The sequence below is a fragment of the Sus scrofa genome, chromosome 16 (genome assembly GCF_054392235.1).
Source record: "Sus scrofa isolate SSC_HxYL_T2T_F1_AM1 chromosome 16, Sscrofa_HxYL_maternal_Yorkshire_Landrace_v2.0, whole genome shotgun sequence".
Taxonomy (NCBI): Eukaryota; Metazoa; Chordata; class Mammalia; order Artiodactyla; family Suidae; genus Sus; species Sus scrofa.
In genome coordinates this window covers 90,947,514-90,964,004 of record NC_139398.1, presented here as the reverse complement: position 1 = coordinate 90,964,004, position 16,491 = coordinate 90,947,514, and positions in this window count along the sequence as shown.

The following is a 16,491-nucleotide window of genomic DNA, read 5'->3' as shown; positions in this document are numbered from 1 at the left end:
TCACGTTGACACACACTCAGCTTTGGGGGCGGGTGTCGGTGCTGGCGCAGGGCAGCGAGATCGACCCTTTGTGACCGGGGGGTGGCGGACATGTAAACCGGGTCAGCTCTAACGGAGAGCATTCTGCGTGCCAATCGAGAAAGCTGGGTGTCGTTGCTTTGACCTAGTAATTCCCCTTCTGGAAAAAGAAAACAAAATCCAAGGAGACCAGAAACGAACATTTATGTAACTCTCATCCCAGCGCACTTTATAAGAGGGGAAAAGCTGGAAACAGCCCACCCTGTAAGAGCGGGGCATTGTGCAACCAAGTACCACGGACCAGGCAGGAGAGTGTTTCAGAGGCTGTTCAAAGGCCTGGAGACAACTGAGTGCTGTAATGTTAGGAGGAAAGCAAGAGAGAAAGTTGCGTAAACAGGACACATAAATTAAAAAAAAATTATATATATACACATTTGCATCTATGTACATACACACACAGTTACAAAGACCAAGCAGACACATATATGCTTTATGTAAATCTATTTATGACAGCTGGGAGGGAAGCACGGTGACAGGGGGGTAAGGCAGCTGTGCTGTGCTGATGGGGAGGTTTAATGGGCCATTTTAAAAGATTTATTATTTCACGTTCCACATTTTCTAAAGACGTGTTGCTTTCCTAATTGCAAAGAGCAACGAAGGTGTTTAACCCAAGCGTCCGGCCGCCCTGGTGGCCTTGTTAGGAGATGCGCTGTTTTATTTTTATCTTTAAGACGATTTATTTATTTATTTTATTGCAGTGGCTGATGTACGGCGCTGTGCCAGTTTTTACTGTACCGCAAAGTGACCCAGTCCTACATACACGTACAGTCTTATATTATCTTCCATCATGTTCTATCCCAAGAGGCTGGATAGAGTTCCCTCTGCTGCACAGCAGGACCTCATTGCTTATCCACGCTCAATGTTCATAGGTGGCATCTACCAACTTTTATTATTGCAGTTGATCAAGGAACCTAAGCCAGCGCGCCCTCATCTCACCTGACAGATGGCCCTGGAATTGCTTTGTGCCACCTGGCCCCCGGAGTCACGGCACCGGGGGGTGCCTGCCCCAGGTCCTGATGGTTCCTGCTGGCTGATGCGGTTCAGGGCCACCGTCCATAGGCACAGGGCACTTGGACATGAGCCAGGGGGTTTCTCTCCCAGGAGCTGGATAGCAGGTGCCTCCTGGGCTGCCTGGGGAACTGCAGGAGGGGACGTCACAGGCTGAGCCAGTGTAGTTCCCCAGCCCCTCCGGCCCCACTGTCCACTGGTGTTGGCATCCATTCCAGTTTCTGTGGTGGTCTGAAGGCTCCAGGAGGGCAGTGGCCCCATCCCATCTCGATGTGTACCACACGGTTGTCACAGCCTATCTGACGCATGCAGCAAGTGCTCTGTAAATGCTTGTGGGCAGCTCCAGAAGAGCAGGGGCCTCTTCCAACTCACTCACTCTTGAGGTCATTGAGCCCTTGGCTCCCAGGGGCAGGTAAGCATGCTTTCCACCTGCTGCACACTCTTCGCAGAGGATGGATGGCTGCAGCATCCCATCTCCCCTGGCAACCACTGCTGGTTTTCCCTGAGGTTTTATGGGAAACAGAACCTGGGACAAGAAAGCCAAGCATGGGGCTTGGAGAAGGAATCGAGATGCAGCTAAAGCAAGGGTTTAACTACATTTTCCTGTGTGCGCTAGGGTTTAACTACGCTTTTCTTCCAAAGGTTGTTCCTCCTAAGACTTCTCTGGGCAAGTCCTGGTCCCTCCTGGGTCAACCTGCTTTTTGCTCAGAGGGATGAGCAGTCAGGCTCTGAGCTTGCCTGGCTGGGCTCAGCCCCAGGATCTCCTGCCACGCATGCACATTTGATGCCCGAGCCTCTGGTAGGAGACGTGGTGCTGATGCAGGACCCATGACTGCAGTCAAGTGAAGAGGAATTAGAGCGATAACCTCCCCAAGAGGCCATCTCCCTTCTGCACAAGTGGGGGCGCTTTTGACGTGAGCCCAGGTCTTTGAGCGCAAGTCCGCTGGCTGCACAGAACAGACTTCTTTCCCTGCAAAGGGCATGACTTCTGCTTACAGCTGGGTTTCCTTCGGATGGGTCAAGAACAGCCAAACCCTTGCAGCACCACCTGCGGGAAGAGTCCTTCTAGAATCCTGGAGGACCACCCCTTTTTGGTTATTTTATACAATATTGATTCCACAGTATTTTAAGTCACTGATTGTCCTGATCTTTTATGGTTATTTTATCCCATATTAACTTCATAGTAAGTGTTTTAAGTTGCTTTTCTTGCGAGCAAGTTTTCCGCAAGCGTTTAACTGGATTTTCATAAAATAGTTCTCTCTTCACATTCATGAGATTTTATAGCGTTTAATTAATTTACATATTTAATGGTAGAAATGTGATCGACATGAACGAAATTTTGAAAAACTGAATATGCCTTTTGGGAAGCAGCCAAGCCAAGTAGTGGTGGCAGGTGGACAGGTGCCTGATGGAGTGGCCTCACGGATGAGGTCCTGGGTGGGAGGGTCTCAGCGGGGCTTGGGGAGTGTGGGAGGCTGCGTCTGAGGAAGGAGCCAGGAGGGCGTTATGGGTGGACGGCGCCCCCCGCTTCCCCAAATCCGTATGTTGAAGCCCCAGCCCCGGGGACCTTATTAAATGTGACCTTATTAAAAATAGGGTCTTGGCAGAGGCAATCAAGGTAACATGAGGTCATTAGGATGGCCCCTAATGCAACACGCACGGTGGCCTCATGAGAAGGGGAATTTGGACACAGAGACAGGCACGCCCAGAAGGAAGACCGTGTGAAGACCCAGGGAGGGGGATTCCATGGGAAGATGGGTGTTGAAGTGCCACATCTCCGCGGCCGGGAGGCCAGACGTGCCAGCCGACCCTCAGAGGCTAAGAGAGTGGCGTGGAAGAGTCTGCCTCGGTCTCAGAGGGACCCAGCCCTGCCGACACCTTGATCCCCAGTAGCCTCCTCACAGCGACGGATGCCTTTCTGTTATTTTAAGTCACCTGGTTTCTCTGGTTCCTCAGTGGTCCTCCAGGCTCTGTTCTTAGACTTTTCCTCCTTGTCCACACTCGTTCTCTCTCAGAGATCTCAGTCCGTCTTGGGGCTTAACTAACGTCCACAGACCAACCGCCCAGAGAGCTGTGTCTGCCATTCAGACCTTCCCCCAAATCCAGACCATAGAATCAACTGCCTACTCACCTCTAATAAGCATCTCACTGAGCGTGGCTAGCACCTGGAACCTGACTTCTCCCCCAGACCTGCTCCCCAAGAGGAACTCAGGGAAGCACCCCGGAGAACCAGAGCCAGAACCGGGGCATGTGGAAGGGGGGTCTCCTGGGGAAGCCCCTCTTCTGCTATTATGACTGGTCCACAACCGACTCACCCTCATGGGAAGCCTGCTGGTTGGAAAGCCGGCCCACAGGTACCAGAATCCTGGAAGTAGAACCACCTGGCTCTGGAGGAGAGACACAACTCAGGGAACAAAAGTCCGTGCCTTGTCTCAGGGGGCTCCCAGGCTTAGATGCAGACCAGACTGTTGTTGGCTGTGAGGACGGCATGGGACTGCAAGTGTGTGCATTTTCCTCGTTTGTGCCTCATGTACAGCCCTGTGCTGGGATATCACATGAGGATGAACGCCAACGAAACAACGGGGAAATCAGGAAGACGGCCCCAGGAGGACAGTGGACACAGCTCAGGATGCGGAGACCGGCCTACAGCAGCAAGCCCAGCAGGGGAGAGGCCTCCAGGAGGGAAGACGACAATGGGGTGAGAGAGTTCACCGATTTGACAGTGCCCCTAGCTTCTTAAGGCCAAGGCCAAAGCTGTTAATGCAAGAAAAACAAGGCAATTAGAAACTCCAGGGAACCCAAAAAGCTATCAGAGGAAGGAAAGAAATGATAGCCTATGCGTCCACTTTGCAGTGAATAACACACAAATCTATACATAAAAATTGTTCATTGATTTTTCATGCTTTAGACTCAATCAGACCACAGTGAGAGAACACTTAGTTATGAGTATGGAGCAGAATACAAATGCTATCACACTCGGCAGGGTAAAAGTAACGTTGAAGAGAATTTGGGAGGCAGAGGGAGGGATGATGAGTAAATGGAACCGTGAGAGATGTGACAGTCTCATCTCCTGATGCAGCAAAATACTCACTCTGTAGTGAATGCAACAAGACGTGATCTAAAGTGACCAAGGGATAAACAGGGAGAGGGAGAGGTGCTGGAAGTGAGTTGAAGCCACACCTCCCACTGCAGGAGGTCAGTCGATGGCACCCAGAGTTGGTATTTGGATAATGAGTGCATAAACATGTCATGAGGGATGTGGAGGTAAAAATAACCAGAGGAACTAGAAAGGCCACAACTGGGCGTGGCTTTTCTGGGGACTGCGTGGGCCGCCTGTAGGGCAAAGAGCTCGGTTGATTTTTCACCACTTGGTTTAAAAGTCAGCATTCAAATATGTTGTTTTTGCAACAATTTAAAAATGCGATTTAAAATTTTGGTAACTGTAATTCCCCCAAAGCTACTTTTTTCTTGTTTCCACCGAGTGGTTCATTTGAAAGCTAAATGTACATGCTTTTTAATTGCCTGTCAGTCGGGTTTGCTCCTGCCACTGACCTCCTCTTGTGATGGATAATTGAGAACTGATTCTGTAAAGGGACAAAGAGCTGAAAATAGCTACTGCACGACTGAATGACACGTCACCCCCCCCCCCCCGATAACTAATTCGCAATACAGAATATCTTCGTGATGACACTTCCCCTGTGACACATGCGTTTCAATGACACGGAGGTCTCTAAAAGGGGAGGAAGTGGCTAACGGTACTGCGGTGACCTGGCCTCTGCCCATCTGCTGTCCTGGCAGCCCCCACGCCGGCGTCTGCCTGCCGTGTGGACCCCGCCTCTTCACCTCACAAATTTACGTAATTAAACCTGACCAGACTTTCCCTCATTATAACCACATCTCCTGATAACGTCCGAAGTCTGTGGTCCCAGGATCCTGTGGTAACAGGAGGACCTGTCCTATATTTGGCTGCTAACAAACGAGGTGCTTTCCCCAAAGTGCCGAAATAAAAGGAAGGAGTGCAAATCCATCCACAGGACGGGGCGGCAGAAGGTAATTGAGAGGAGCCTGTGCTTTTCATTCTGTGGCATGAACCTTAATGACACGTGCGCCAGCACCTAGATAATTTCGTAATTGGAGCTGGTGCAATCTGCGAGGTAATTAATTGGGTGGAAATCACCATTTTTCATCGCTAATAGGAGAGAGCTGGAAAGTCACAGCATTCGTGCCGGAGAATAACTCTGAGTTCCCCCAGCTGCCCTGCCTCATTTCCACGCGGAGGCTCTCAGGGCCCCGGGTTAAATAAGTCAGGCTTCCGCCCCGGTCCGCTCGGCGGGGCTGCAGCCCTGCAGCGTCTCGGAACCGTCTGAGTCGCTTGACGCTGTCGTGAGGCGGTCAGAGCAGACCTGTGAGCCTGGTTTCTGCATTTACACTGGCTCTTCCCAGGGCTTCGGTGGCCGTGACCGCTGTCAGTGCTGTGGGCTGAGGCGTTTTCCCTGTAACACGCTGCTTTGTGTCAAAATGGCAAACAGCAGATTGAATGCAATTACAAAGCCAGAGAACCTCTCTCTCCTTTTTGTCTCCTATTCTTTTTTTTTGCCTGCCCTGGGGCATATGGAGTTCCCGGGCCAGGGATCCGATCTGAGCTGCAGTTGAGACCTAAGCCGCCGTTGTGGCAAGGCCGGATCCTTCACCCACGGAGCGAGGCCAGGGATCGAACCTGAGTCCCAGCACTCCCGAGATGCCTTCCGTCCATTGCGCCACAGCAGGAAGCCCAGAGAACACATCTTTGGGGAGGCCGCGCAGCCAACGGGTGACACACAGGAAGCCAGAATCAGGCGGGTCCAGAGCTGTGGACACGCAGCTGCAGCAGGGGTCGGTCCCTGTCAGCGGGGGCATGGGCCTTACCCCAGGGCCGAGTTGGAGGAGCCGGATGGATGACAGTTCCCCTGGCCTCATACGGTGCTAGTTGAATATTTGAGAATTGGGGGCTTGTTTCCACAGAGAGGGGGAAGCCTGGATTCCCGTCACGCCCAGACCACGGCTGTCCCGGCACTGGGTGGACAGCAGTTCTGAGACAGGTGCCCTGGGTGCTGTGTCCTGGCCGTGTGTCCTCTGAGGACCCCTCCTGTGGGGACAAGATGAGAGGCGGCCTCGGGGAGGTGTATGCCCTGGAGCCCGGTCAGGGAGGGAAGGACTTCACCAAGGGGAGGGTGCCCGGGGACCCATTCCCCCCTCCCGGCTCCTGTGAGGCTGGCTCCCTGGTTCTGCCTTCCCCAAAATGACAGCACACACTTGCAGAGGCAGGGGTTTAAGATGGACCCGAGGGTCTCATGACAAGTCTTTTCCTACCTAGAAGACACGCAGAAAAGCCAGGAAATAAGGAGCTCCCTTCCTGGAGCCATGACATGCAAATTCTGCCACTCCCGGCATGTTCCAGAATGTTCTGCGCCCAGCATGCTCCCGAAAAGGCCCCTCCCCTTACCATTTTACTGTTTACAAAATTATTATTTTTTATTGTGGAAGGAACACCTGCACAAATTGAGAACCACACCACTTACCGGAAATGGCATCCGATGAGGAAAGGTGCGACTGCCGGGTCCTCTCTGGAGGCTCTTAGCATCCTTGAGATCCAGCGGGAAAACGCTCCTCCCCCAGGAACCTGCCAAGCAGGGCACCTCTGTGTTCCTTACAAGCTTGAAAAGAAATTCCTCAGGAGAAGCCCACAACAGTTCCGTTCTTTTTCTAAGTAACGAAAGTATTTCAATCTTTATATTTTCTCTGAATTCAGTTTTGCCGCTTCCCATTCATCTTCATGTGGTAGGTTCTCATTGTACTTTTTAAATTAGCCTTTAACTGGTGTCTTTCTTTTCTCTTTGAAGACTGATTTAAGATTTTGTGCTTCGAATGGCATAATTGGTTTTTTGTTTTTGTTTTTGTTTTTTTGTCTTTTTGCCATTTCTTGGGCTGCTCCCGCGGGATATGGAGGTTCCCAGGCTAGGGGTCCAATCGGAGCTGTAGCCCCTGGCCTGCGCCAGAGCCACAGCGACGCGGGATCCGAGCCGCGTCTGCGACCCACACCACAGCTCACGGCAATGCTGGATCGTTAACCCACTGAGCAAGGGCAGGGCCCGAACCCGCAACCTTGTTGACCACTGCGCCACAACGGGAACTCCGGCATAATTGGTTTTTATTGTAAACCCTTGTGACGGGTTTCTCCAGTTTTCTTTGGTTGTCCTTAAACTGTGGAAGCAAAGCAGCATCCAGTCAATTCGTGAAGGGCCGCTTCTTTGAGAACCGGCCCCTGAGCACTTTCTGTGAAGGTCTGAGAACCGTTCTGAGGGTGGAGGGGAGTCTTTGCCTTACACAGCCCTTTGCCTCATGCTACTAACTGACAATTTGTTTAACACGCTGCACAGATCCTGCTGTTTCTGACTCAGTCTGGCCCAGGCTGGGAGATGTGTTCCCTCTGTTCGTTCCTGGTGTGAAGGCACCTTTCTGCTTTGTTTCTAAGAGTTTCCTTACCAGATACCAGGCTAACTCAGGGTATGACAACCCTTCATGGCGTGCCATGGGTCTTGCTGGTGTAAAATGTTACATCTGGAGTCTAATACGTGGCACACAGAACCTGTCCACAGAAAAGAAATAAACTCGTGGAGAACAGACTTGTGGTTGCCGAGGGGGAGGGGAGGGAGTGGGATGGACTGGGAACGGCGGGTCAGTAGACGCAAACTCTTGCATTTGCAGTGGAAGAGCAATGAGGTCCTGCTGTACACAGAGCACAGGGAGCTCTATCTGGTCACTCGTGATGGAACACAATGGAGGATCACGTGAAAAAGAATGTATTCATATGCGTAGTCGGGCCACTTTGCTGTACAGCAGAAACCAACAGAACACTGGAAACCAACTAGAATAAGTTTTCTTTTTAAAAAAGCCCTTCTGGACCTCTTTGGGGCGCTGTGTTTGACGCTGTGATGGTCATCACTGACATTGAGGGGCGGACACTGGGCAACGGGCCCAGGTCCCCACGCCCTCCCCTGGGGAACTGCTCCTTTGTACCCAAGGCAGCTCCCCTCCCTCCGGCTTCAGTCAGTGGAGACACTTCGGGGCGCTCGACCTGGGCTGGGCCCCGCCGTGAGCTCTGGACACCAGATGTGAAGCCCGGGGAGCAGACGAGTCTTAACGTGCAGCCTGAAGCTGAGCCCTCTGCGGAGCCACAGACCCTCAGCAAGAGATCCAGGCTTATTATTTTAAACTTCTGACATTTGAAGGTTGTCCAAGCAGCACTTTGTCAGCAAAAATCTGACTTGCATATTATTTCAAAGACCTTTGCAACAGATTGCCTAGATATCAAGGCACGTTCTCCTTGTTAGGGAAGTGAATTGTCACAGAGGCTGAGCATGCATAGAAGACCCCCAGATATCTTTAGACACCCTGTTTCAGGTTTTAAGAAACCTTCCTTCGCTATATTGTAAGAAAAACTGGCATTTAAGGAAACCGTTAGCTGGGAGCTCCTGGGTGGCTCAGCAGGTTAAGGATCTGGTATTGTCACTGCTGCGGCATAGGTGTGATTCCCGACCCTGGAACTCGTGCCCGCCAAGGGTGTGGCCGGCAACAAACAAATGAACGACATGGACAACGAGAGAAATCTGCTCACCGCTAGAACCAACTGGATCGTGGTCGCCTCCCCGTATAAGGTATTTACAAACATGGAGAAACAACGAGGGCGGCAAACTCAGACTTAAATCACAGCGAGGTTTAGGGTTTGGAGTCTGTGACCTTCCTGTGTGTCTCTTCATATGCTAAATATTCCGTCAAACCAAGTCCCTGAGACAGTGTGGTTTCTGCACGAAAGCCACCCCTGAGCAGCGACACCCACGTGTGGCCGCTCAAAAGGAGCCCGCGTGGAGGAGCTGAAGGGCTGGGAGGCCAGTCCTTGTCTGTTCAGCAAGCACCCCCCCGACCCCGTGTTCCCTGCTGCAGTGGATGAGGTCTCGGCGGGGGGGGGGGGGGGGGGCTGGACTTCTCCCTTTATGTCCATATGTATTACAGGTTAATTTAATCACTGTTCCATGCATTCTTCAAAAATTTTTTTTAGGTTTAAGAAAACATTGTGCAGATAGAAATAATCTACTTTTCTTCCCTGTAGATAAGTTTTACGTCTCACTTTTGCCCTCTCTCTGCTTTCTCTCTTGTCAAAGGCCTGGAACAGCAAGAGTAACAGGCTGCCACCAGGTACCAGCCAAAGTCTTAGTGGGACTGTCCCTTGAAGGTGACTTTAAGGGGATTCTTTTCAGTTCCTGGCTCCCAACCACCTTCCTTTCACGCCACCCAGTTTTCATGACCTGTTTGGTGACTGGTAAACTGAATTCCAACAGATTCAGCTAAGTTTCTTTTTTTTTTTTTCCTTTGGTCTTTCGTCCTTTTAGGGCCACACCTGAGGCACATGGAGGTTCCCAGGCTAGGGGTCAGATCGGAGCTGTAGCTGCCGGCCTACCCCACAGCCACAGCAACGTGGGATCCCAGCTGCACCTGCAAACTACACCACAGCTCATGGCAACACTGGATCCTTAACCCACTGAGCGAGGCCAGGGATCAAATCCACAACCTCATGGTTCCTAGTCGGATTCGTTTCTGCTGCGCCACGACGGGAACTTCAGATTCGGCCCAGTTTCCTTACTAAATGCTGTCCTTACCTTCGCTTCATAATTGCTCCTTCACTGACAGCCCCCGATAGTTCTGGAAGATGAGGGAGGTGTGTCCCCAGAGGAACAGCCTCAGCCTCCCCCAAGTCTCCTACACTCCCAATCGGACCCCTCCCTCTGACACCTCTGGTCACCGTGTGCTGGGCTGTCCCCAGCCAGGCCATCCTGCAGCCCCTCGGGGTGTCTCACGCTCTGCTTGGTTCCGACACCATTCCCCTGGAGATGGCATCCGAGCCTACAGGTGAAGGGCACAGTCCCAGAGGCCACCCCCCACTTCAGATGGGTCACGCCCACTTCTGTCCAATCCGGCGACCCATCCGAGGCCTCGCAACCCCTCCTCAGGGTCGGTTAATGGGCCAAGCGGCTCACAGAACTCAGGGAAAATCTTTTTCGGTTCATTAAAGGAGCAGTGAAGGATGCAGGGGCACGGTCAGGTGAAGAGATGCCCAGAGCCAGGCCGGGGAGGGTCCTGGGCACCCGGGCTCCTGTCCGCGCAGAGCTGGGCGCCTCCCCTCTGGCTGCGTGGACGTGATCACCTTCCCGGACCCCCGAGCTCTGGGATTTTGTGGGGTGTCCTCCCGTGGGCAGGGTCCACCATTACCCCACCCCCAGCCCCCTCCCCTGCTTGGAGGGGCTCCAGGCTTCTCACCCTGGCTCGGCCTTTCTGGAAACCAGCCCCCAGGAGCCTGAGGGGGGCCACCGAGCGTTGGGTCCGTAGGACCAAAGATGCTCGTGTCACCCAGGGTTGGAGGGCTCCGTGCCAGGAGCCGGGGGCAGAGACCAACCCAGGTGTTTTCTAACTCCTGTCCGCTTGCAGAGGAAGCTCTCCGTGCGCCCAGGAGCCTCAGCGCCGTGCTTAAGAAGAACCCGCTGGGTCCCTGGCTCCTCGCGGCCGCAGCCCTCCTTCCTCCTAACCTTTGGAGAATTTCTCCCAAATGCTTGTCAGCGGTCCCTGTGTGCAGAGAGCTGAGGGAGCAGCTTCACTAGACAGGAAATGAATCTCCGGTTCTTAGCAAAAGGCAGTGAAAAAACAAATTCCAGTAATAACATGGGCCAGTGCCAGACACTGATAGGAAAACAAGCATCACTAGCAGATGTATGTCTCAAAGCGACGCATATAAACAATATAAATTTAAAGGAGAGGCGTCCCAGCGAGCATGGCACAGGGAAGAGGGAAAATAATTACTGTCTATGGTTGGTATTACGAGGAAAAGGCTTTTGAGGAAAGCTTTTCCCTTTAATAAAACTGTCATCATGCAAAAATACTGACAAACGCGCGACTTCAGTTTCGGTACATAAGACCGGGAAATTGTATGCATGCTTGTGAAATTTTTATATAAATCTCTTATTTGGGATAAGCATTAATTAATGTAGGGAAACACATTTTGTGTTTTGTTTAAATGATCGCGCGATTCGTGTTAATAGCAAACACAAACCGTCTGTGAACTAATATGCCGAAGCGTCTCCCTGCTGCAGACGCCCATCTGCGGTGTTTAATTTTTACGCAAGGCAACGAGATAAGTTGTTTTCAGGCAAGACGTGAAGCAGGACCGGAGGGAAGCTGGAACCCGAGCCCTTCTGCCCAGGGCGTGTGGGCAGGGCCCCCACCATGGTTCTCAACTTCCCTTCAAAGCAAGGTGCGAGTTTCACTCCCGCCAAAGGGAGCTCGTAATTCTGCCCACTGTCCTTTAAGTGCCCTGAAGAACCGCCGAGGGAGGCCGAGGAGGGGAAACACCTTTGGGCAAATATTCTCTTCGCCCCGCGCGGCTCGTGCTAAACTTGGAATAACGGTTCCTGGGAAAACTTACCAACCGACTGTCGAAACCACTGATGAAGTTCACGGTCCGGAATGAAGGTAGCAGCTCCCTGGTGGCGCAGTGGGTTAAGATCTGGTGTCGTCACTGCAGCAGCTCGGGTCCCTGCTGTGGTGCAGGTTTAATCCCTGGCCTGGGAACCTCCACAAGCAGCGGGTGAGGCCAGAAAAATGCAATAAAAACAGAATGAAGTTAAGAGAACAGAGATTCATGGAAATGTGATCTCGGGTGATCTGCTTTCCTGTCGCATTTGCCCCCCTTCTGGAATTTCAGTGGAAATGATCAAACTGGCTCAGATGAATGAAAACACAAGCCGCGTCGGCCATCTACACCACAGCTCACAGCAACGCCAGATCCTTAACCCACTGACCGAGGCCAGGGATCGAACCTGCATCCTCATGGATACTAGTCATTCATTTCTGCTGAGCCACAACGGGAACTCCTGAAAGAGCTTGAATCTGTTCCACTTTTTTTTTTTTAATTTTTTAATTTTTTTGTCTTTTCTAGGGCCACACCTGCAGCATATGGAGGTTCCCAGGCTAGCGGTCCAGTTGGAGCTGTAGCTGCCAGCCTGCCCCAGAGCCACAGCAATGTGTGATCCGAGCTGTGTCTATGACCTACACCACAGCTCACAGCAACGCCAGATCCTTAACCCACTGACCGAGGCCAGGGATCGAACCTGCAACCTCATGGATCCTAGTCGGGTTTGTTTCTGCGGCGCCACGACAGGAACTCCCAGGGAGCTTGGCTTTTTAATATCGAGCTGCATGAGTTGTTTATATGTGTTGAATATTAACCCCTTATTGGTCACATCACTTGCTAGTATTTTCTCCCATTCAGTAGACAGTTTTGTGTTTCTCTTTGGTCGACGGTTTCCTTTGCTGTGTGAAAGTTTTTGTTTCATTAAGTCCCATTTGTTTATTTTTGCTTTGTTTCTTTTACTTGAGGACATGGAGCCAAAAGAATATCTCTGTCATTTACGTCGGCGTGTGTTCTGCCTATAGTTTCCTCTGGGAGTTTTATGGTATCCAGTCTTATGTTTAGGTCTTTAATCCATTTTGAGTTTATTTTTGTGCGTGGTGTTAATTTCACTGTTTTACCTGCAGCTGTCCAGGTCCCCAGCACACTTACTGGAGAGACTATTCTGGAGAGACCCCATTGTGTGTTCTTGCCACCTTTGTCACAGATTCATTGACTGCTTCTGGGCTCTCTCTTCCAAATCCGTGATGCATTCTTCTGTATCCCCTAGTCTGCTATTAATTTTTTCTAGTGTTTTTAATTTGTTATTGTATTCTTCAGTTCTGACTGGTTCTTTTCTTTTTACATGTTCTAGCTCTTGTTAGAATTCTCCCTGTGCTCTGACTGGTTCTTTTTTTTTTTTTTTTTTTTACATGTTCTAGCTCTTGTTAGAATTCTCCCTGTGTTCAGCTTTTCTTTCCCTAATTCAGTTAGCATCGTTAGTTCTAATGTTTCCAACTCTTTATCTGGTCAATTATTTATTTCGGATTCATTGTTTGTTTTTTCGGGGTTTTTAATCTTATTTTCATTGGAAACAAATTCCTGTCTTTCCTCCTGCTTAACTTTCTCTGTCTCTATGGGATTAGGTGACAAGTTACATATTCTGGTCCTGACCTGGCTGTCCTTGTGTAGGACAGTCCTTCAGGGTGTGCTGACAGGTGCTGCCTTGGTAGGAGGTGGGGCTGAGGATGGGGGGCTAGGGCAGGGCCAAGTGTGAGTGGGGGCTTCTGCTCTGCTTCTACCTGCCTCACCCTATGGAGGTGGGGGCAGGTCCCACGCTGCTGGTTCGAAAGCTCTGAGGGTCAGTCTTTGTGGGCGTCCCCCCCTCTACGTGTGTGTTCTCCCTGCTCCTCATGGCATGCCCAGTGCAGAGGAGAGCAGCGCAGGTGCATGTGGGCTGGAGCGGGCACTGGGCACGGCTAGAAGGCTGGCTGTGGAGGCCCAGGCAGCGTCCTACCCCCCTGCCTCCAAGGCAGCATGGAGCTGCGCCCCAGAACTGGGGGCCGCGCCGGAGGTAGGCTCAGGCCTGCAAGCACAGCAGGACAGGGTGGAGAGAACGCCAGCCCCCGGGCAGTTCCACCTGCTTTGGCCCCTCCTTCCGGAGTTAGCAGGTGTATGCAGGCTCTCCATGGATGTGGGTTAGGCTCCTCACAGCCCCGCCAGTCCCAGTGGCGTTCAAACTTGTCAAGGGGACTTGCCTTCCTGCTGGGGGAGCCCAGAGCTGCGGCCCTCTGTGGTTCCCGCCAGGCACGCCCCCGCAGCGTCCCTGGGCCCACATAACCCCTCCCTCCCCGGCCCTCCCAGGGCCCCGCGCCCATGTGCTCCCTTCCGCCCTCCCACCCTATTGGCGCGGGTCTGTCTCAGGGCTCCTCGTGCCCGAGTCTCCCCGCCACACTCCTGCGAGTTGTCAGGAGGAATCGCTCCACCTGCTGATGCACGTTTGAGGTGCTGTGTGTGTGTGTGTGTGGGGGGGGGGTGTCTCTGCGGCCTCCTGCGCCCACCTCGTGGGCCCCTCCGCTTCCAGAGCGCAGCAGGCCGGCCTCGCCCGTGCCTTCCTGACCCGCTTGTCGCCTCAGCCCCGCCACGGCCACGGCCACGGGCCTCCACGCAGCCGCCTCGGGGAAGCTTCGGTTCGCCTCCTGGGCCAGGCTCAGCGCGGAGGAAGGCAGCCCCGCGGAGCGCGGGCGCCCTCAGAACTCAGCCCGAAGCCTCCGGCCCTGAGAGGAGTTCGGCTGCAGATGCCATGGCCCCGATTCCGAGAGCACGTCACCCCGCGGCCCCCATCACCCTTCTCATCAGCGACGATTCTGCTGCGCAGGTACCGAGGGGCACCTGGGACGGGCGAGCGGCACTGAGCCAGCGAGGGATGTACCTGTGGACGATTCAGGAAGCAGTCGTGGTGGGGAAGCTTGTTAGACTCATCCTCCTCCGAGTACCAGTTATAAACCGTGTAAACAGGAGCCGTGAAACCTCCCGCTCTTGGAGGCAGGGGAGAGGGAGGGCAGCCCCGAGAGCGCGTGCGCAGCCCGCGCGGAGGCGCGGCGCCCCGTGTGGTCTGGAGCAATTCGGCTTCTCCCCTGCCAGAGGGTCCCCTTCGGCCCAGCGCGGGGACCCTGGAGCTCAAGAGAAGGCCGCTGGCTGGCAGGCTTTAGGAGCCGGGAGACAGCGTCGGGAGGCGGGGGATGCTGAAAGGAGGGGGTTCCCTGCAGGAGGCACTCTGCCAGGGCGCCCCCAGGTCCCGTCCACCCGGGCGGCAGTTTATGGCTCCCCTGCCCGCGCCCCCACAGGGACCAGGAGCTCCAAGGTTCCCTGAAAAAGAAGCAGCAAGATTGGAAGAAGAGGGTGGAGGTTTCTGCTGCTGCCCCAGGAAATGTGGCCGGAGTCGGGCTGCAAGCCTCGCCAAGTAAAATAGCTGCTAGAAAAAAATAGCATCGGTCATTCTCGAAGGCCCGAGGGTCCCAGGCTCTGTAGTGCGTAATTCACAAGGTCCAGTATATCATCAAGTGTCAGACATAGGGAGAAACAGGAAATGGGACCCGTCCTCCAGGAAGAAAGCAGGTTATGGACACTAAACCTGAGAAGACGCTGGCACTGGAATTAGCAGGCAGTGACTTTAAAATACCTGCTAAGGATGTGTTTGAGGGCTTCCAGGGAAACGCAGTCATAATGAATGAAGGCATGTCTGGAGGCAGAGTCCTGGCAGAGAAAGGGAACTTTAAAGAAAGAATGAAACTGAGATGCCCAAAGTGAGATGTGCAATGCTTAAAATGAAAACCACGCCAGGACGATCTCGTGGTAACTGGAGGTGGTGTGACTGCCCTCGTGGACCTCAAGATAGATGGACGGGGGCTTTCCATCTGGGAACTGGGGACACTCTCGGTCCCCAGAGAGTTCTGGATTCCCAGGAGAAGAGACAGAGAAGGAGCATATATCGTGGTGCAGGGAAACAAATCCAACTAGGGCTTGAGTTGGATCCCTGGCCTCGCTCAGTGGGTTAAGGATCTGGTGTTTCTGCGAGCTGTGGTGTAGGCTGCAGATGTGGCTCAGATCCCGCATTGCTGTAGCTGTGACGTAGGCCAGCATCTGTAGCTCCAATTGAACCCCTAGCCTGGGACCCTCCATATGCCACGGGTATAGCCCTAAAAAGAAAAACAAACAACAACAACAACAAAACCAAACATTATTTTACATTTTGTTTTAAAATCCCCCTATGCTTACAGATCCAAGAGCTAGTGAACTTCAAACAACACAAGTAGAAAACCAAAAGGCACAACGTAATCAGATGCTGAAACCAGAGAAAAAGAAACACTCTCGGCAGCAGTCAGATCGGAAGGTACCACATTAGTTTCTGTTGCTGCTGGAACGAATGGCCGCGGCGTGAAAGGGCAGCACTAACCCCGTTTGTGGCTTGGCGGTTCTACTCGTCAGAGTCTGACTGGAATCAAGTGTCTTCCCCTGTGTTCCCGTCTGAGGCTCTGGGGAGCACCTGTGTCCCCGCTCATTCCAGGTCCTGTGTCACAGGACTGGGAGCCCCTGCTGGCTGTCAAATGCGGGTCATCCCTGGGCTCGGGCACTGGGTCAATGTCGGAGGCGGCAGGGGTGCGTAGAGTCCTTTCCTGCTTCGGCCTCTCCCCTTTCCTCCTCTCTCGTCTTTCCAACCCCTTCTCTGTCCACTTCTTCCATATCTAACGTCTAATTAGATGGGCTGAACCTGAACATCCTGGATCATCTCCCTGCTGTCAGGTCAGCTGATTTGCCGCCTCAATTCCTTCTGCAGACGGGCTTCCCTGCGCCACGGGCCACGGCGCACACACAGGCACCGGTCGGAGGACCAGGATCAGGGCCTGGACGCCTCCAGGGCACCTTCATTC